The 22,282-nt window shown below is 46.9% G+C and overlaps 1 protein-coding gene across 9 annotated transcripts in view; it reads right to left on the reverse strand.

Moving 5' to 3' along the window:
- Ralgps1 (Ral GEF with PH domain and SH3 binding motif 1) overlaps positions 1-22,282 on the reverse strand; it is a 245,413-nt gene that overhangs the window by 222,796 nt on the left and 335 nt on the right. Inside the window, exon 1 of one of the 9 annotated variants that reach the window (XM_047523691.1) lies at positions 22,016-22,039. The exons of the other annotated variants lie outside the window; for them this stretch is intronic. The gene's annotated coding sequence lies outside the window, so the exon portion shown is untranslated. Of the gene's footprint in view, positions 1-22,015; positions 22,040-22,282 lie in introns of those variants that run through there. 9 annotated transcript variants of the gene reach the window in all.

The raw sequence follows: 22,282 nt of genomic DNA on the forward strand, positions 1-22,282 counted from the left end.
TCCTGGGTGCTAGGGACAGCAGTGAAGAAAGAGCCAGAACTCCACCAACACATTCTAGTGAGGGAAACAGACAACAAATCAATATCATTTGGTAAACGCATGGCATCCAGCAGGTGGTACGTGATAAAGAAAAAACAAAGGCAGGAAAAGCTGATAGGCAAAGTGGGGCAGGTCAGGGTCCCAGGACAGAGCGGTATGCGAAGTCCTCAGTGAGAAAGCAACATTTAAATGCTTCTTAGGATAGTCACACACACGATTGCCAACATAGAGACATAGAAAGATACACACTAAACTGTTAATACCAATGCTTCTTAAAGGCTTCACTATATACAACACTTTTGTTTTCTACCTTCTGTACACTTGGATATATTCTCTGACTTTTTAAAAATAAGTATGGAGGGCTGGGGTTGTGACTCAGTGGCAGAGCACATGCCTAGCACATCCGATGCACTGGGTTAAACTCTCAGCACCACATATAAATGAATAAAAATAAAGGTCTATTGCCAACTAAAAATTTTTTTAAAAAATAATAATAAGTGTGGAAAATGTTTACAAGAAACAGCATTTAGGGAGACTGAAAATGGGCTTTCACAGACTGGAACTTTGTTCAAGGATGGCTCTCAGTGGGGATTAAGGATTTGGTTGCTCCCAGGCCTGGCAGCCAGGTCTCATGTTTGGTGCTGCACCGCCACCTGGTGGCCAACTGCTTAAATGATCGATCTCACCACTAACCAATGCAGCAGAGGCAAGAGTGTATACAACTGTACAAGGACACATCTTGATATCCTGAAGGAAGATTTGGCCACCTCGTTGGTTCTGCAGCTTCATCAGTTTCTCAGCATGTTCCCTCTCCTCATGAGATTGGCGAAGAAAATATTTAGCAAAGTGCTTCAAAGCCACATCTTCCCGGTCAAACTAGTAAGACACACACAGGTAGACATTAATTTGTACCATTCCTTCAAATAAAGAAATTTGGTAACCCCCCAACAACAACAACAAAAAAAAAATGAGACATCTGCCCGTACATGGACAGGGACAGGAAAGGAAGTGGGGAACCACAAACACAATTTGATGTGCCGGATAGCAGGGTCATGGTGGAGCTGATTTAGTTGGCTTGAGCTTTCAATCATGGTTATAATGATGTTTCATTCCTTTATTTTAACTGTGCAGTGGAAGGGCGGACAGCTGAGCATGCCTTGTTACTGGAGAGAGTGGAATGAGAACTGGGCTGGATGGCACAGATCCATAACCCAGGTCATTTGTACACAGGTCCCCAGGCTTCTTGGGGGATTCATGAAAAAGGGTGACAGACCTCAGGGTACTGGTTGCTTGGAAGGAGGGGTCAGCCCTAGTGGGAGTGCCTGGGGGACAGACCCCAGGCAACTGACTGAGATGAGCGGCCACCTCCCTTACACCTCCATGGCTCATCACTCAGTTCCTGCCCCAATCACTGAACCAGGGCCTCCCTGCCAAAGCCCAGAGGTGACTGGTTGCACTGTGTGGGTGAGCAGCAAGTGACCCTGATCAATCCGAGGCTTCTACCTGGAATATGGTCCCCTCCTCTCTGTCCTTCAGGACCAGTCTGGGCTAGGTGCCCCTGCTCTGGGTGCCTCTGTAGGGGATCCTGAGTGCCCAGCATAGTCAGTCATATTCTTTTTTTTTTTTTTTTTTTTTTTTTTTTTTGCGGTGCTGGGGATCAAACCCAGGGCCTTGTGTTTGCAAGGCACTGACTGAACTATCTCCCCAGCCCTATATTCTTGATTAAAACAAAAGAACAGAAAACTTGGAATGGACCCACAATTTGACCCTGCTGTCCCACTCCTCAGTTTATAACCAAAGGACTTAAGATCAGCATACTACAGTGACACAGCCACACCAATGTTTATAGCTGCTCAATTCACAATAACTAGATTTTGGAACCAACCTCTTCGCCCTTAAATAAATGAATGGATAAAAATATTGTGGTATATTTACACAGTGGAATATTACTAAGCCATAAAGAATAAAATTATGGCATTTGCAGTTAAATGGATGGAGTTGGAAAATATCACACTAAGTGAAATAAACCAATCCTCCAAAAAAAACCCAAATAGTTCCTCTGAGAAGTGGATGATGATATGTAACAACAGGGGTGGAGGGGTAAGAGAAGAATGGAGAACATTGGATTGTGTAGAGGGAAATAGGTTGAGAGGCGGTGGGGGAATGAAAGACAGTGGACTGAGACAGACATCATGACCCTATGATGACATATGTGATTACACGAATGGTGTGAATCTACATTGTGTAAAACCATGAAATGAAAAGTTGTACCCCACTTGTATATAATAAATCAAAATGCAGTCTGTAAAAGTAAAAACAAAAATTAATAAAAGCAAAGCAAAGAAAGTCAACATTCAAAAAAATAAAACAAAACAAAACAAAAGAACTACTAACCAAGTTGGAAGAACAGGCAGAAGGTCAGAGTGAGACTAGAATGCCTACACCACCCCATCAGCAACCCACCCACCTGGATCTGTTGCACAAAGGCACAATGACAGTACCGAAAGACAATAGGAGAGGGCACCGTGCACCCTCGGGGCCAGGGAGAAGCAGTGCACACCATGGAGCTGGCACCTGGGGAGGCAGCAGCACTCTGGGCTGGTCAGGGTCCACTCAGGTGGGGCCCAGGTGGAAGCTGCCATCGAGAGGGACCTCAGCTAAAAGTGGGCTACGTTTGTCAATAATCTTTCCAGCCTGGGTCCCTCTCCAGGCTCCGTCCAGACCCACCTCAAACTCACCCAGCCAGAGGCTTCTGGCAACACTTCCCGGAGCAATGGGCCAGCTGAAGATCATGTCCTATCCTCACATTCCAAGAAGTCAGGGTCGTGGCCCTCACAGAGGAGCCAGCAGACAAGGCTACTAAGGAAGCAGGGGGCCTGGAGCACCCAACTCACTGAGAATCACAGCCTGTGGGGCTGGTCTGTGCCAGGAGTGCATCCTCTGCCAGCCTCTGCCCTGTCTAGCCCTTACAAGTGGCTCCACTGTCCACAAAGCCCCATCAGGAAGGAGACACATGCAGACACTGGCGCATGAGGGGTTGCAGGAGCCCACCAGGCCACACCCAGCCTGCTTCTCCCACCACCAGGAAAATAGGGGCTGGTTGCCCCTCACCACCCTCTTCTACTCCTGGCTCATTTTAAATGTCACTTCCTGTGGGAACCTTCCATGACACCCTATGTATGTTCTCCTCCGGGCTGTCAGAGCATCCAGACTTCTCCTTAGCACAGTCGGCTCTGTTGTGATCTGTCATGCTCCCCACTAAACCGCATCACAACATGGCCACACTCTCCACGATGTCCAGAAAGAGGGTCACTTGGGTAGTACCAGGAGCCCATGGCTTTCACAGCTCCCGACCGGTTCAGAGCAAGCCCACTGCCAGATTCCCACACTATTATTTTAGTTTGCATTCCGCTACAGATTATCTTTTGAGGTCAAGTTCTTCCTCCTTTTCTTTAGCAAGAGAACCCCTATTTTTAGCTAAGCTCTCCAAGTTTTCCTTACAGCTCAGTGTGGCTAATTTCTACCCCATGAATGTAAATGTTAATACTATGTCAGGCTTTTGAGACATCTCAATGGGGCACATTCTTTTTCCTTCCCTTTTCCTGTGGATTACAAAATGCAGATGTCAAGCAGCATCATGGATCAGGAGGTAATTTGCTATGGATGGAAGAATGGCAAAATATAAGGAACCTGGGTCCATGATGTCTTTGATCTCACCATACCAAGCTTAGATGTCCACCTCTTTACTTTTTTATGTAATGTTTAAGTCACTGTTGCATGGGGTAATATATGCAACCAAAACTAGCCCTAATGCTACTTCCAGTCCCAACACTGTTGAAACTGTCCTTTTTATAACAATAAATAATGATGTCTCCATGTTCTATTTCCCACTCTTATTCTTCCTCCCAAAGCCTTAAATTTTACAGAGGTGGTTTAGCTCCATCCCCAGTCCTTTCTATTTTTTATTTTGAGACAGGGTCTCACGAAGTTGCCGAGACTGGCCTCAAACTTGAAATCCCCCTGTCTTAGCCTCCCAAGTTGCTGGGATTACAGATGTGCAAAATTCTTAATAATTAAATAAAAATACTAAATGCTGCTGCAATCTGTGCTGAGATCAAACTCCCTGCACCACGAGGTCCATGCTCCTTACCTTCCTACACTCTCCCCATCACGCCCTGGTGCCTCTGCTCTGTCTCAACTGTATGATAGTTGGAGAACTTCTCTGGGTATTTTCCCCAGGTTCATGATCAGTACATGTGTCCTCACGTGTTTGAAAATGGTTTCATTTCACAAGGACACCTGTGTGACATCTCTGCTGTGTATACAGAGGACTCTGGCCCCTTCACTTTCATAGCCTGGCAGTACCAGTTCACCATCTTCCCAGCTCTAGGGTCACACATGGGAGCCCAATGAGAGCCTAATTATCTTTCCTTTGCCAAAAACACAAAAACAAAATTTATTCTTTTCTCCTATAAAATTTTAATTTTTTTTTCTCTTTCTTCTTGGAGTTAGGAATTCGTCAAAGAAAACATGCACATGTGTGCTAAATGTATTGACCTCATCTAAAGAAGCAAGTCTTTTCTCAGCTGACCAACTTTTCTTTCATGGTTTTTCTACTCCTCCACTTTCTTCTGAAACTCCTGTCACTCCTATGCCCATTTGGATGAGGCCTCCAAACCTCTCACATTTTAATTCACTGCCTGTAATTCTTCCTATTATTGCTCTGACTTCCTCTGGCCTTCCAAACTACTAATATCAGTTCTCGCATTGATTTTTTAATTCAAAAGGCATGTTTTAGTTCCAGAAGGCCTCCAGGACACTTGGATCCTCTTTTAAAATTTGAGTGCATCCTCTCCATTCCTCCTCCTGAAAGAAGCCCCTGTTCCAAGAGTGAGGCAGACCTCCTTCCCTGGCCCCAGCCAAGTCCACCAAATGTGTGGTGGCTTCTCTGCCTGTTGCTAGGTGCAGGGTGTCACATCTGCTGTTCATCACAGGTGTGGCAGCAGCAAGCCTGGGGCCCACAATAGGCAGCCCTTGTGCAGATAGGCCCGAGTGACATAACTGGCAGCCTGTCATCTTCCCACGGCCAGGGATCAACTCAGCCCGGAGCCCCTGGGACAGGCAGCCTGCTCAAGGCATAGGCAGCAGGGGCACCTGCAGACCCTCCAGGACTCCAGCTCTGAAACTCAGGAACGCAGAGAGCAGAGGAACTCTGCTGCTAGAACCAGACTGACCTGGGTCAAATCCTACTCTGCCACTTACTTGCTGTGTGACTTCAGAGAAATGGCTCATTTGAGTCTCAGTTTTCCCAGATGTTCTTTCACTTAAACTGACAGTTCTTTCTAGCATCCTCCTTAGGGGAACCAACCCCATTGATAGTAAATTCTAGGAAATTTACTTCTTCAAGTGCTATAGGAATTACTTGTGGTGTGGTTAATCATGCACCAAAAACTTCTGCCTTTTGCCTCTTTTGCAATATGAGTTTGATAGCAGGGTAAGGATATCAGAAGAATCTGGAAAATGTTCCAATATTTCAGCTTTTTACATTTTTTGTGACTGCTTCTACCTGAACAGAATCTCCTAGGATTTTTCCATGAAAACACTGCCTCTTCCCACATTCCTTTGTGATGACAAGTCCTGAGGGCCATGGCTGCGAAGGGGATGGATTCTGGCAGTGATAACAGGTTCCATGTTGGTATCAGTCTAATAACTTTATTGAGTACTTACTATGTGTACAACAGTGGGCAAGACACAGCCCTGCCTTAGAAGAGCTTAAAATATAGGAGATAAGGCAAGAGGTACAGGACAGATAAAAAGTAAATAAAAAGCACAATGCAATGCAGAACATGGCTGTGGCACCAGAGGAGTTAAAAAGAAAGGAGAGCTCCTAGGAGCTGGGGTGGGCAGAATCTCAGGGAGAAGAATGGCTGGGGTTAGGGGAGTTGACCAGTAGACCACAGTCCCTTGAAGACAATGACTCATCTTATTCTTTGCAAGTCTCTGCTCCATCATCCCAGGGCCAAGAATAACCCATACAGTGAGCTGGACCTTTCCGATCGAGGGTCTAAAGCCAGCACAGCTCACAGGAAGGAAAAAAGCACAACGAGAAAGACAGGAGGGGCCTTGTGGGTTGGTGCAGGTGCCCAACTGCAGTGGGGAGAGATGAGATTATCCAAGTAACCACTGCCACTGCTGGAGGACCAGAACTAACAGGAGCAAAAGGGGACAGCACAGCAGGGTGACCACAAGAGGTATGCACAGGGAGGCAGAGAGGAAGAAAGGGAAGAAAGCCTGGTGTGAGAACCAAGAGAAAATGCCTATTAATCTGGCAAGGCACAGCAAAGCGATAGTTGGCTCTCCCTTACCTCAACGACATATCTGAGGCAATAAATTTAGAACGAGGAAAGGTTTCTTTTGGGCTTATGGTTCCAAAGGTTCCAGTCCAAGATCAGGCAGCCGAACACTGTGGGCGTCTAGCAAGGGCAACACATCACAGGGGACCACCTAGCAGAACAAACTGCTCATCTCGTGAGCCAGGATGCAGAACAAGAGAGAAGGAAGAGACCAGGGTCCCACTATCCCCTTCAAGGGCAGGCCCCAATGACCCAAGGACCTCCCACTAGCTCCTACCTGTAAAGGTTCCACCTTTAGAGCCTCAACCTGGAGACCGAGCCTTTAACACGTGGACCTTTAGACACTCATCCCAAACCACAAACCACAGCAAGCCACCCCCCATATGCACACAGGTGCTCCCTGAGGATGCCTGATGTCCCAAGTCCCTGTGCAGCCCTCAGCCTCATCTGGCAGGAGATTCCTCTGACTGCAGCCACTCCAGCTCACCAGAACCCAGATGCACCTGTGGCTGCCCACACAGCATGGCCACCTACTCAAGAGAGCACATCAGCACAGTCATGGACCTGATTTACCGAGAACACCTGCTGGGATTTCTAATCCCCCAACCACTAGGAACTACCAGCCCAGCATGTTTCTTTCCAAAGAGTGGCAACCATAAAAGCAGGGGAGATCATCCAACTCGCACCATGTTCCATATGGCTAAGATCAGCTCTTTGAAGTTAAGCCAGGTCAGACCAACTAGTCTACAGGATCTGATTTCCACCTGCTCTTTGAAATGTCAAATGCTTTTTCTATAGGCTGATCTCTGCTATCATCTTTAGCCTATCAGATAGCAAAGTGTGTCCTAAAATCACAGGAATTCATCACTGGTCACGGTGTTCTTTCCTACCATGCTTTGGATCTGTGGTTTGCAGGGGAAATCAATCCCAAAGAAAAACACCATCTCCTGCTTTCTAGCAGGCCAAAAACAGAGCTGAGGCTCTGGGCACTACCCAGCATGAAAGGTACTCCGGAGTGCCCAGACACATCCCGCCCTTGCAGCACATCGCTGTCTGAAAAGGGAGGCAGTGCCTGGTGTGTCCCAGGTACAGGCAATGGTCAGCAGCCCCGCCACACTGCAGACAAGCACTGGTGCACAGGCGTCACAGGCTCAGTTCATCATTGGTTCACTTTCTGTCCTCCCTGGTGTCCACATGAAGCACCCCTCTGCCCACACAGCCACACTTACTCTGCACCTGCCCACTCCCAGCTGGGCAGCCTCATGACCTACTTCACTGCAGAAAGCCAACTTCAGCTCCCTCCTTTAACCTGGTCTTCCCCTCTCACCTCTGAAAAGACATCTGCCTGTGTCCCAGGGCCTGGGCTCTGGAGTCCATTCCCAGTTGTCAGCCAGTCAGCCAACCCCTTCCCTGCACCCTCTATCTCCTCCACTGCCCTGGTCCTTCGCCCCACCTGATACATCTCCAGTTGTCCCTGACCTTCTTGACAGCTGAGACCCCTGGGCTCCAGTTGCCTTCTGCCAGACAACACTGACTTCCTCCCACCTGCCCTCAGCAACTCCCACCTGACCTCTGGGGTCCCACTGATCCCCTCCCCCTGCTCCCCAGGACTCCTTGCTGAGACTGATAGCCTAGGACTTTCCTACCCCGAGGCAGCACTTAACACAGTTCACCAGCCCCTCATCCTGGAGACTCCTCTCTCCACCCTGAGACTGACCTCCTCATTCCTGTCCTCCCCCAGCTCCCTGGCCTCACTGGCTCCTTTGCTGGCTGCTTTCCTCTGCCCAGATGCCCTGCCAGTTGTCCCTGCCCTTCCACCTCTTGCCAAGCTTCAAAGTCTCTATTTCTCCAAAACCTCCCAAACCTCCCCCCTGGGCGCCAAGATACTCTGGTTTCCTTCCTGGCAGCAAGGAAACCAGTTCTGATATGGGCACAGCTGAACCACAGGTGGCTCACCCAGCTGACCACAGCCAGGCCTCTGCCCACTTCTGCTATGACCTCCAGCTGTGGCTCACCCAACCTCATGATCCTTCTTCAACAGCAGTTTAAAAAAGGATACGAAAGACTTCACATGTATGCTTCATTGCAAATAAAACACACGCTGTAAGGTACCAACGTGTATATACACTGTAAAACAAACATTCAAGCAAAGAGAGAAAACAAATTATGTTCGATAATCATTTTATTCATCAGGAAAACAAAAATATTTCATTTTCATTGAAATTTTTAGTGAGAGCAGGATGTCACTTTCCTTTATAGTGTTCACATAAACTTGTACAATGCACACACAGAGAAGTGATCAAAGTACTGAACACGCGTTCTCACACTGAGCACACTTTGTAACCGGGATCTGGGTGCAGCAAGGTCTCTAGCCACGAGTCCACTAGTGCCCCCTAGTGCCTCCACTAGGTCACTTACTACTAACAGCACACATTAGTCCTGTCAATTTTTAAACTTTATATAAATGAACTTGTACAGTATATAACCTTGTGTCTGAACGAACGTTGGGAAGTTGGTCCAGATTTTTCTATTACGAGGTATCACATGTCTGTTCATTATACTACTGACAGACACTGGGATTGCTTCCAGGTTGGGCTATTACAGATGTTGCTGCCTTCTGGTACAAATTCATGTGCACTACCACATCAGTCCCACAGCTGGATTGACACTTTGCTACACCATGCTGAACTGTTCTCCAAAGAGGATAAACCAACTTACACTCCCATCAGCAGAGTATGGAAGCTCTAGTTGCTCCACACCTCACCATCAGGTGCTAACTTCATAACGACTCTCTCCTCCCTGTAGCCGCTCTGGAGTGTAAGTGACCATAGTGTATGCGTGAGCCCCTTTCAAACATGAGGAGAGGGAGTCTGAGTGCTCCTCTCAAGCTCCCAGGTGAGGCAGAGCAGGCACCCAGGTCTTCTGACTCAAAATCTGGTGCTGCTTCTACTTGTGCCCAAATAGAGTTCCCAGCATTAGCACCCTAACAAAGATTGAACATGAAAGTACTAAGAAAAAGAACAAGTTTGTGGACTGTGCTAATCCCAATACAACATTCACAACAGTAAAGATAAAACGAAATGGTCCATCAACCCAACTCTGAGACACACCCAGACAAACATCAGCTCACATATTCCCCAAGTATTAACAATGGGGTGATGGCTGCCCCTTGGTTTTCTGTTTACTTATTATTATTTCTCCATGATTAACATTCAATAATGAGAAAAGGCTATTTTAAAAAATTGAGATATAATTTATACACCCTAAAAGTCACCCTTTTATACTACAGAATTCAGTGTTTTTTAGCATATCCACCAAGTTGTGCAATCATCACCATTACCCAATTACAGAACATTTTCACCACCCCCAGAAGAACCCTACACTCAGCCCATGAGCAGGCACTCCCCAGTTCCCCTCCCCCAAACCCTGCAGTCTCTGGTCTACTTCCTGTCTCTCTGAACTGACCTCTTCTAGACATTTCATACACATGGGACCATGCAGCATGTGGACTTTTGTGTCTGGTTTCTTTCATTTGGAATGGTTCAAGTTCATTCAATACATCCCTCAAGACAATTTTTTGGCTGACTACTAATACACAGCTCTCAGGGCCCAAACACTGGACATGTTGTTTATCCATTCACCAAACAGTAGACACTTGGTTGTTTTCAATTTTGATCATTATGAATCATGTTGCTGGGAACAGGCATTCATAGGTCTTCATATGGCCATACGTCTCGGGTAGAGATCTGGGAGCACAATGGTAAAATCACTTCTTGAGTAACTGCTCAATTGTTTTCCAAAGAACCCCGCACCATTTTACATTTCCACCAGCAATGTATGACCTAACAGAATGCAGGTACCAAGCAAACCCCTCCAAGGAGTTTGAAAAAGTGGTGCCCTGAGAAACAGCCACAAAAGCCCCAGGCCCACTACATACCAGCACAGCATCATATTATCTAGAACACACACATTCGGACATACTGGAGGGCCGGAGACAGCTTTAGACTTCATCCCCACATTTGTGTAGCTCTTTGGGGTGCAGAGCATGTTCATATGCGCATGAACCCTTGTTTGAGTTGGAATTTTATTCTTGCTTTTTCTATTAATTATGATGTGATATTATACCTTCATTTGATAATCATTTATTTTATTTTGTTTTATTTTATAACCACATTCGAATTGTTTAGAAGTAAGTTCATACTGGAATGGTTCCACTCTCACTGCCAATCCTTTCACACTCTGACTTGTCCAGACATGAGTCTGCCACTGGGAGTCACAACTCAGCGGGTGGAGCATACCTTCTAGCGGTTCTTCCCCTAGATGATGTATGGGAGTAACAAAAGCTTCACACATGGCATGTCCTTGCATAACGGAGATGAATTTGTTACCATTGACGGGAACTAAGATCTGGCTGGGTCAATTGCGCAAGCATTGCTCTATGCCCTTCGGCATCTAGACTGTGGACAAGTCTGAGCCCAGCCCAGTTTTCTTTTTTTGAAAGGGCTCTTCTGCCTGAATGCTAATGGATCATTAACATGTTAAGTGTTGGCTAATTTTTGATTTTTGCCTGGTTCATGAGAAGCCATTGCAATTCTCAGGTTTGGGTCCTTCACCAGGTCAGGAAAACAAAGGATTCCTTCTGTTCTATTATCCTGGTCTCCACCTTAAGAGCTCTAGAGACCCACACAGGCCACTCTGGCACCTCCTCTGCTGCTCTCCTGCACCTGCCCAGATGGGCCAGTTTGCCCTCCTCCTGGCCTGTTGACTTTCCACACCTTTGCCCACTTTCAGTGTTGGCATGACATGATTTCCTTTCTAACATTCTTTGGGTCAACCAGCTCCTTTCCCATCCCAGTGTGTTATCTCATCTTTCATAGCATCTGTAACTCCTCTGAGAGGAGAAAGTAGATGACATTTGAAACCCACCTCAGTTAACCTAGATGAACTTTCTTCCAAAAGCACACTCTTCCTCAATTCCTCGCCTGCCCCATTTATCTTCCTCTCCAGGCTGGATCTTTGTAGTGTTCCTCCCTTTGGTGTTAGTTTTTCTATTTGTTCATTCTGGGATGAGGATAGATGAGTCCCAACCTGATGTGTTCCAAAACAGTGCAGGTGGATTCTCTGTGGCCCCCTCTCTATCTGCCCTAATGGATTCAAAAGTTCCTGCACAGGGCTAGGAGCTAAGGTCTAGCAACATGTCCATCACTCACTCTGTGACCACTCTTGAGCAAAGTTCTTGACTTCTCTTGCTTCAGTGTCCTCTTCTACAAAACCAGAAAATTAAGCTAATATTTAAATGTTCTTTAGCTCTACATTTTTATGATAATTTTATACATCATATAAAGTTTCATTAGTTTGGAAACAATTAGCAGGACTTCAGTAAAGTCATGAATAAACAATACCCTGTTTCTTAAGAAAGACTCTCTACCCTTTATTCCAAAGTAAGTCAATCATAAATATGAAGAAATAGCCTTCATTTGATTATACACAGGTAGAGTTAAGAATTATAAATAATTTAACAAGAGCTAGCAGAGACCATGCCCAAGAACTAGCAGAGATGTCCTGGATGTGAGATGCATGAGAGAAGGCAACCGTGAGCTACTTTTCTCCCATTCAGCCTCTCCAGAGCTATATCAACCCCAGGACCTTACATCCATCAAAACACCAAAAACCAGGCAGTAAAACTGTGACAACTGACCATGACATCTGTAAGCCTGTCTGTCCACAGCTCCAGCAATAACACCAGTCAAGTGCCTGCTGCAGGCCACATGCTGTGGCAAGACCTCCATATGCTATTTAACCCTGTCACCTCTGGGTGGAAGACTCGCTCCTGCACAGGTCTCTGGCACCTCTACACCTCCTACCCAGCTCTTCCCTTCTCTTTGCCCAAGAGCTTGGGTTTCTCAGTTCAATGAATGTTCCCACTCTCCTTTTTCCTTTCCTGAGAGGCAAAAGGCTTCATACCAGTGTGGCTGGCTCTGGTACTAAGCTCAGTCACTTCCCTGAGCTGTCCTTGATCCTGTCTCACCACTCCCCAGCTGTGGTTTCAGCACCAGGGTCAGTGACTCTGCCAACACTCTGGTCTCTGGGTCAGAGAAACAGAAGACACACAATCATGGATTAGTTTCCTACTGGCTCTCCCAGATTGGATGCTTCACTAGACTCTCTATGTAGCTATCATGTACTATAACTCTGAGACCACACCCTAAGTTCTGAAAATTCTATAGCAGGCTTCTCTTTACTACCAAGCTCAGAATACAGAAAAGACCAAGGATGTACCCTCAAGTCACAGGGCTTCTCACCCCGGGCCACATTAGTCCAACTTCCCAGGACTTCCTCCAACAGTTCTGACCAGCTGCCTTTCCTAGGATGTGGATGTGTGCCACCCACCTCCCAAGGGGGCTGCAGATCCGTCCTGAACTTGGAATATTGGGCCTCTGGTAGTGGGGCAATTTTCCTGCTCAGGAGCCAGAGATTTCAGTCCCATGAAGCAGCAGTAGCAGGTTGAGTAAATTGCCTAAGAAAGTTTGATGAGAAATGGTCACAGCAAAGAATCTCCCTCTGAGTCTTTTTTTCCCCCCTAGATCACAAATTTATTTTCTGTTTTCTCTTATGTGAGTGAAGTGCTGCATTTTCCAATATTAAAATCTGATGAAAAAAACATATATTAACCACTCTCTGAGTCTCTTGCACATGGCAGTGAAGGTAACTTCTCTGGAAAGTGCCAGAAACTGACTGATTGATTGAGGAGACAGTGCATAAATCTGGTTCTGACCCTGATAAAAACAAGAGTGCCAGCAGCAGGGGCAGGGATAGGGCAGAGGCTCTGCCAGGAAGGAGGTGGAAACTACTGTCTATGCTACAGGTCTTCCTTCCATCTGGCCACTTCACCTCTTGCCCTTCCCCTGGCCCTTCATTCATGCCCCACAGTGTCCCTCATACTGGTGCTCCACAGCAGTACATCTTGGGAGCCTCTGCTCACCACACAACCTTCCTGAGCAAGCCCACCTTCTCTTTGGGTCATCTACTTGTAGGACAACCCAAGTCTCCTCCCCAGCCCAAGAGATACCTGAGTCATCTGTGAAGACTATCAGACAGGCAGACGGCCAGCCCACAGAGGATGCTGATGCTCCAGTCAAAGCCACTGTTCCAGTCCAGACCTTTTCTCTGAGTGCCAGATGAATAGGCCAGTCACCAATGGACAGTCCGACTGAACTGTCCCAAGGTACCCTAGACTCAAAAGGGCCAAACCAAATTCACTTTCCTTCCCATTTGCTACATTACCACAGAGACTGCTACCTCTCTTCCTTGGAATCAGCCTTTCTGCCCTCTCCTGCCCACAATGGCCAGGTTCAGGACCTACCATCCTACCCAGAGTCCTATCTCCAATCTTCTCCCACACATTTTTCCCCACACTGCCACCAGGATTAGTGATGGTATGTCTCTCCTCTGGTGACTCTTGAGCAATTCTCCACTGACCACAGGATGACATCCAAAATCCTAAGCGCTACCTGTGAGGCAGACCCAAAGCACCTTCCAACCATACCTCCTCCAGCCCCTCCTCCTACCTCCAATCAAACCTCACACTCCAGCAACACACCCTGCCACGGCCCACGCACCACACTTACTCTGCCTTCTCTGCCACTACATGATGCTTCCCCTGCCTGTCCCCGCTGGACCTGGAAAGCTGAACACTTCAAGATCCAGAATCTTATGTGGGCCCATGGGCTCCCATTTCCACAACACCAATCCCACACCGCATCATCCTCACTTATTTATTCCTGTCTGTCAAGTCTGTGGGGTGCCTGAAGGTAGGAACTGCAGGATCAAGCCCAGTTACATGTGCAATACATTTCTACTTAATGATTAAAAATTGCTAATGAGATCAAGGTGTTCTTCCATCCTCTCAAGAAGCAAAGGAGGCAACCAATCCTCAAAGCAACAGAAACAAGGCTAGTTGCTATCTGGAAACCATGGCAGGTAATGTCTCAGCAATAGGTGCTTTAGGTGACAGTTGAGAGGTTCTAAAAAAGAAGAGTCAGCAACTACAACACGGTGAGTCAGGGATCAACACAGTTCACAAAAGCAATGCCATGTCTGGGCCACGAACACTCATCCCTCCTTGCCCTCAGGGCTATAGCTGCACAGGTGTTCTGGCACTTCTTGGATTCACCATGACCTGTCCTTCACTGGGACCATGCAGGTGCAGCTGGCACCTCTGCATCTGGCTGGTTCCAGCTCAGCCTTCAGGTGGCAGCTTGAAGTCCCCCTTCATTTGAGAAGCTGCCTCCCTGCTGATCTCCCTGCAGGAAAAGCCATTTGATGTATGGTCTCCTGGTGTCTTATACTCCTCCTGTAACCATTAGCAGTAATGTGATTTTTTTAACGTACTTGTTATTGTTTTTACACTTTTTTAACTTTGCTACTAGACTTCAAGCCAAAAGATAGCCAGTCTTTGTTTTCCACACTGTGGCCCCACATTCAGCATGGGCATTCAGCAGACCCAGAACAAGAACTGGATAGTTGGATAGTTGGATGGATGGATGGATGGATGGATGGATGGATGGATGGAAGGATGGATGGATGGATGGATGGATGGATGGAAGGATGGAAGGATGGATGGATGGATGGACAGGCAGGCAAGCAGGTCTAGCAGGACAGGGAGGAATGAGGAATGAGTCTGCTGTCAGTTGCTGTATCATCTCCCTTTACTCTGACCCAACCCTCACAACTCAATCTCACATCTTAGATCCAAGGCTTTCCTACTCAAGAAAGGTTGCACATACACTGGTGACATTCCTGTTTACTTAGAAAGCACGTGTCACACAGCAAATTGACATCCCTGGTATTCTGGCTCCACATCCACTGATCAGTCTGTGATACCAGCTTGCTCCTCTCTGTTCCATGGGTATTAATGGGCATGGTGATAAATCTAAGTTCCAAGAATTTTGCAGGCCTAAGAAGCTCCCTAAGATCATGCTGATGCTAAGAGACCACTGAGGCACTATCTTTTCTTAGCTAGCCACCATCAGACTGGACAGTGGAGCTCAACACAAAGGCAGGGTTTAGTCCCTGTTCCTATGCAGTTGGCCACCCTGAAGCATTTGAGATAAATGCTTCACCAAAGACACTGTTTGTTAGCAACAGTACTTAACCCACAGGCAGCTGTTAAGACTGCCATATGCAAATGGATATGCACAAGTCTGCAGGTCTGCGGGTTGGTCAATCAGGACAGAGGCGTATGAAATCCTGGTGAGAGCTCCACCCTCATCTTCACAGTCTGGACTCAAGGATCTCTAACCTTCAGAACACTGACACTACATCTGATAAGCACAAAGGCCACAGGTGCCCCATGCAAAGGTGCCCAGAAATAAATTGCAGAAATAAGCTAAGTAAAATATCCTGAAGCAGAATGCTGCGTATCAATTGGCAAATAAATTCTAATCTTATCATCAAAGTTTCCCAACAAGCTGGGTGTGGTGGCACAAACCTGTAATCCCAGTGACTCAGGAAGCTGAGGCAGGAGGATCAAAAGTTTGAGGCCAGCCTCAGCAACTTAGCAACACCCTGTCTCAAAATGAAAAAATAAAAAACAAAATAATAAAAAGGATTTGGGGTAGACCTCAGTGGTAAAGTACCCTTGGGTCCAACCCCCAGTACAAAAAAATGGGGGGGCGCGGAGAGAGAGAGAGAGAATATCTTAAATACCTTAAGGGCCATGCTAATGATTTGGTCTTTTCTCTAAGATGCGACTGAAGGGTTTTAAGTAAAAGGAATGACATAATCATCATTTTCACTGCCTTGTGCTAGCCCTGGGATAGTACATCTACCTACAAAGTTAGGGGAGAAGTGTCACAAGGAAGTCATCAGTGGTCACACAGTGTCACAACATGTCATGGCAGGACAGAGCACTATGGGAGCCCAGTGGTGGTGGTGGGGACAGCCTATAAATGCTGGTGAACTGAAAGTGTTGGTTCCTAGAGAAGGAAAAGCAACTACAGAGAAGACACAAAGTAAGATACAGCTCAGCTGGTAGAGTGCTTGCTCACATGCACAAGGCGCTGGGCTCAATACCAAGCACCACATGGAAAAAAAAAGAAAAGAAAAGAAATATTTAAAACCAGGAGAGTCCCTAATTCCACAAAACAGATTTTACTGCCACAAAGAGACAAAAAAAAAAAAAATTCTGAATTAATTTTTTCATAAATACTTAATTATTCAGAGATATACTGAAAGAGCAGATTTACATTGCCCTAGTTACCAGACTTTATAAGGCAGGGTGAGAATTATTGGAAAACAATAAACATGGACTTAAAGACTCTCAATATTCTTCCCTTCTTCTCCAACAAGTTCATTCTCGAAGAAAATCAAGACCAAATATCTAATTTTCTTATTACTCAAGTAATTGTCCTAATCGTAAACCTTATAATAAAAATATTTAAATCCTAAAGAAAAAAGTACTATGTTGCATTAGTTCCTATGAAAGACCCTATGTATATGGAATCACAGAACAATGAAATTGGAAGAACCTGGGAAGCCAGCTCAGAACCCCAGACAGGCCTGAGACAGAGGTCTGGCCCCAGGTGACTCCGTCCACTCCCTCACTGGACCTAGTGTCCTGGAGGGAGTTGAGGCTTGCTCCTGCAATGCCAGCATGGGATGAGCTCTACCAGCTGCCCCCATCACCAAGTTCACCTGAGCTTTAACACATTCCTTATGCAATTACTCATAAAACTTCCATTAGCAATAAATCAATACCCCAAAAAAAGTATCCTGAAATGCCTGCGATGAGGGTGAAGAAAGAACACCATTCTAGCTTGTGCAAGCCCTCTGCCATGTACTGCTCCACATCATCTCCCTGCAGCCCTTAAGCATGCCAAGGCAGACACTATCACAGCTCTTGTAGAATGAGGAAAAGCAGATGAGGTCACAAGGCTTATGAGTGATACAGTTGGAACTTTAGGCCCTGCCGTCCTCCTCTCTGACACTCAGGAGCTAAATCCCCTACTGGGAACACAGTGCATTCAAAAGCTCTGCAGAAAAGCAATGGAGGGATTTGCTGCTCTGGGTCTTCAAGGTCTCTGACCTCCTGGGGAAGTGCAGGTGAGGAAATCAAATGCATGCCTCCCCTAGGGAATGAACTGTACAGAGCTCAGACAAGAGAAGGTGTCCACAGTGATGCTGTGCTGACCCCTCCTTTGAGAAGAGCTGGGGCAAAAAGAGGGTGAAATATCGGTAGACAATCTCAAGCCTGGGAGGAGCATCCCAAGGATGCCTGGGTCACTGTGACTTCCAAATGGCTTCTCAGATGCCATGTCCCTCTAACTAGCACCATGACAATGATGCTAGCACCCAGAGGAACAACCTCAGAGGTGCTCTTGGTGCTCCCAGTGGTACTCTAAGCACGAGGTTCCTGTCATGCACCAGCCAAACATCTCACTGCATCATTTGACCTACTCTTCACCAGCCCCAAGATAGGGAATCCTGCTACCCTCATTTTACGAAGCAGGAAAGACACATGCCCAAAGTCACACAGGTTGTGGAAGAACTAGAATTTGAACTCAGATTTGCCTGTTCCAGAGCCTGAATCTGCTTGGCAACTTCATTTGAGGTACTCTGGTAACCTCTGGTCACCTTCTGTGTGTGTGTGACTCCTCTGTGACATGAACCCAAAAGGTAGGACGAAGCTCCTTTATCTCCATATGTCCAGCATCCAGGACAAGGATTAGCTCAAAGTCACAGCCTAGCAGAGCTGATAGGTAAACACCCACCCACAGAAAGTGAAGTGGCCTCTCTCGGCTCAAGGTACAGATGATGACAGTCACAGGTGCATGTTGCTGAGAAATGCCCCTCATTGAAACCAAGGCAACCAACCCTCTCCCATCCCTAGTCAACATTCACAGACCACCTGCTCAGCACCTACAGTGCTGAGGACCCCAGTCCAAGGGAAGACTGAGGAAGGAAGATGTGTTTAGCAAGAAAAAGCAACCCACTTTTAGACCTATTCTTTTCCTCCATCCCTATCTTGACCTGGAGCACCTGGAGGAAATATTCCTTTCTTCTCCCATTCCCCAGACTCCACAAGACAAGTGTTACCAGCCATGCCCAAAGCCTACAGGTACAGTAAAGCACAGCACAAGCTGTCTCACAGTTGGCACTCAGATATCTGGGGAGGGAAGGAATAGAGTCCAGAGACTGGGTTCACCAAAGTCCTGCTGGCTTATAAATAAGAGTGTGCAATACATGTAGCATGACTCATTTGAGCAGATGTCCATCCATGTTCTCCAGGAGCCTACCCTGCCCACAGCCCCAGAGATACAGCTTCAGAGAAAGCAAAGGGGACACAGGCATAAAGCCCCATATGCTATAACATGGTACATGGCCGGAACCAGGCGTACACATAATGACAATGACAATGGAGGAAGCACATGGCGGTGGGGGTGGGGGGTAACAAATAGCTGGAAGATCTGGGCAGATGTCATAAAGGAGGGGAAACTGGAGCTGAGGAGCCATCCCTCATTGTCCAGGGAGAAATAACTGTCACTGCTTCTGTGACCCCACACATTGCTCACCTCCCACCATTGGGCCAGCACACTGCTCTGCAACCAGGGTATCTGTCTCCACACACAGCAAGTAGCATCTCAAAGGCAGAAACCACACACATTCTCAGCCAGGAAGAATCTGCTGAAGAGGAGCATCTACTTTAGGTTATTAATAACACAGCAGCTCACCCTCCCTGAGCACCTACATAGCCTGCTCCTGTAGCATGTGCCTTGCATGCTTCTTCTCCGCACAGAAACCCCACAAAGACAGATCCTATCATCAGTATCCATTTTACAGAAAAGGAAACTGAGATGCAGAGAGATTAGATAAATTGTGCCAAGTCATATAGCCAACAAGCGAGAGTTGGTTGGACTTTGAATCATGAGCTGAATGGGAAAATCAATTTTCAATGACCAGCAAACAAATTCCCTTTCCTTTCTCTTTCAGTTCTCTGCCTTGCATTCAGATACATGGATGCCTTTTAATCTATTGTTCACTGGAACCAAAGCCATTTCTTTCCCAGAGAAGAGCAAGGGATGCCTCTTGTTAAGTCTACTAAACAAGGACTAACCAATATTGAGTAAATATCATGAGTGAAGGGGGAAGTGGATATACAAAATTGTATTTATAATATCAGTCAAAAGCATACTTTTGTATTTCATGTTGAGACCCACTAATTCCACTAATGTTATGATAATATTTGTGTGCAGTAAATAAAATGAACATTAAGGATACAGACACAAATGACACATAAGTAACAGGGACAATTTCCCATGTTTTCTTTCTAGTTAAAGTCCTTCATTTGTTCCTTTGACAAGTATTTAATGAGCAGTTACTATGTGACAGACAAGGTCCTAGACAAGTATTTTTAAAAGAGGAACTAAAACACAGGTCATTAGCTTTCACCCTCTTACTTTTCAGAAACATACAAAAGCATGTTAATCAGAATCCAGAGTTAAGACTCCAGGGGATCATACAGTTGACCACTCTCTTACCCAGCTAAGAAAACTGAGGTATGAGCCAGCACAGAGGCGCACGCCTATAATCCAAGCAGCTCGGGAGGCTGAGGCAGGAGGATGGCGAGTTCAAAGCCAGTCTCAGCAATTTAGCAAGGTCCTAAGCAACTCAGTGAGACCCTGTCTCTATATCTCTATATAAAACATTCTTTTAAAAGGGTGCCTGGGGGTGTGGTTCAGTGGTTAAGCACCCTGGGGTTCAATCGTGATGCCAAAAAAAAAGACAGAAAAGAAAAAAAAAAAAAAAAAACCAGGTCTGCAGTGGGGAAGAAACTTGCTTGAGACTGCATACAAAGCAAAGGTCTCAGAATCCCCAGCCCTGCTCTTCTTACCTACTTGCTGTTTTGAGCAGCTTGCATTGAAAGATGGGCAAGTTGGGGGAAAAGGCAGAGAAAGACAAGAGCCTTAAAACTGAGTGCCAAGTAGAGAATGTGCTTTCAAATACCATTTATTTGAAAGCACACTCTAATAATTTATTCACTCTAATAATGATGAATCAAAAAGTCAATCATCTCACTATCCAACATGTGTTCTAGTTCTTGTCTGCCACCAAGTTTGGGCTTTCATTTTAACCCAGAGGACAGCAGTCTCTGAGAGCCACTTACACAATTTCTGCCAGGACAGAATGGGACAACTCACACATGCTGCTCCTAGATCCTCTGGCACCTGCACACAAGCACTGGTCCCAGTAAGGGTCTGCCCCTGAGATGCCCTCCATACGACGCCACTAGATCACCACCACACCAGTGGTACCAAAGGAGGCCAGCAACATGGTGTTTAATCCCCAGAGTCCCATAGCTTCTGCAGTGAAGAAAAGTGTAGGACAGAAGAGAAGACTCTGCCACCTTCACTTCTGACTACACAGAATAGGGCAGAGGCCAGGCAGATCAGATTGATCAACTGCTCTGAGTAGAAACACAGACATTGAAAGTCACACATGGGCACAGGAAACTGGCATGCCCTTCTTTTTGATGCCTGCTTTCTGAAATATGGTAAAACCGAGGCTCTTACTTAGATGCAGGAAGGGGAATTCCACAGGGCTTTAGCATAAGCCTCATGGTCCAGCTCAGAGTCCTCACTGGGATTGGGGTCTAATGGTCAGCAAACAACAAAATGTTTCCCTGCTTTCCATTTGCCATTGCCCATTGTGTTGCAGCAGCTCCCTCAGAGGTCCACACAGGGAGAAGTCATGACCCAAGACACCACTAGTCTTTGGGGAACTCCCCATCACAAACCACATCCAAATTCTAACAATAAAGTGACCTAATCTGGACTCTTGACAAGTTAACCCCTCCTCTTTAGTTCCCATACCAAACTGCCCAGTGGCACCATAAGAAATTCAACTTTACCCAAGGATTTGTTCAGTAAGCACCGTTCATACTATCCTCACAAAGCCTCTGGGAGGCTGACAGGCAGGTACCAAGATGCTCATTTTGTAAGGAAGGAAACAAAGCTTAAAGAGGCAAAAGACTCCCAGAGAACACAGGATCAAAAGCTTCCAAATTGTTATACCTGCTCTTCCCCCTCACTAGGCTGCCATTTCAATCTTTTCGAGACTAGTACTATGAAGATTTGCAGCAGCATCTGGTCCAAGGAGACAGCACAACAATCCAGGACGCTCCCAAGTTCCACACTAACTACACTTCAAGCACACATTTTCCAACAGCCAATCATTCAATGAAAGCCAAACACCCTCTAATCTAAGACTGTACCCTCGACAGCAATAGGGAAAGCCCCCGAGGGGTGAAAAACAGCGCTCCCCACTTAGGACACGGCGTGGGATAAGGGAAGCAGCCGGGAAGCAGCCGGCCTAGTAACCAGGGCAGCTGAGATCCAAGTCAGGACCAGCAGAGGCACAGGACCCTTCCAGCGGCAACCCTGGATGCCTCCAGAATCCGCTGAGCTCCTGCTCCCACCCAACCCTGGACAGTGGACAGGCTGGCCTTCCCTTCTCAGGGGCCACTCACCCTCGGCCCGCTCACCTGTGGACCTGCTTCCGGACATGCAACCACTCGGGGCCCCGCCCCCCGCCCCTGCAGGTGTCCCTAGTTCCGCCCCATGCACCTGTAATTTCCCCAGGCCCAGGCTCGCCCGCCGCTTTGGCCTTGCAGACCCTTCCCACTGTCAAACAGGCCATCGCTCCTGGCCCCGCCCCCCGCACCTGCAGCCCCTCGGCTCCACACATCTGCCTTCTCCAGCCCCGCCCCCCGCACCTGCGCCCTTTCCCCGCCGCCACCCCCACACCCGCTGTCCTTCATGCCCCCCGGGACCGGGGCACCTAAGGCCCCTGACAGGGTCCCCGCACCCAAAACCTGCCAACAAAGCCGGGAC

The sequence above is a fragment of the Sciurus carolinensis genome, chromosome 14, assembly GCF_902686445.1.
Source record: "Sciurus carolinensis chromosome 14, mSciCar1.2, whole genome shotgun sequence".
In the NCBI taxonomy this organism is placed as follows: domain Eukaryota; kingdom Metazoa; phylum Chordata; class Mammalia; order Rodentia; family Sciuridae; genus Sciurus; species Sciurus carolinensis.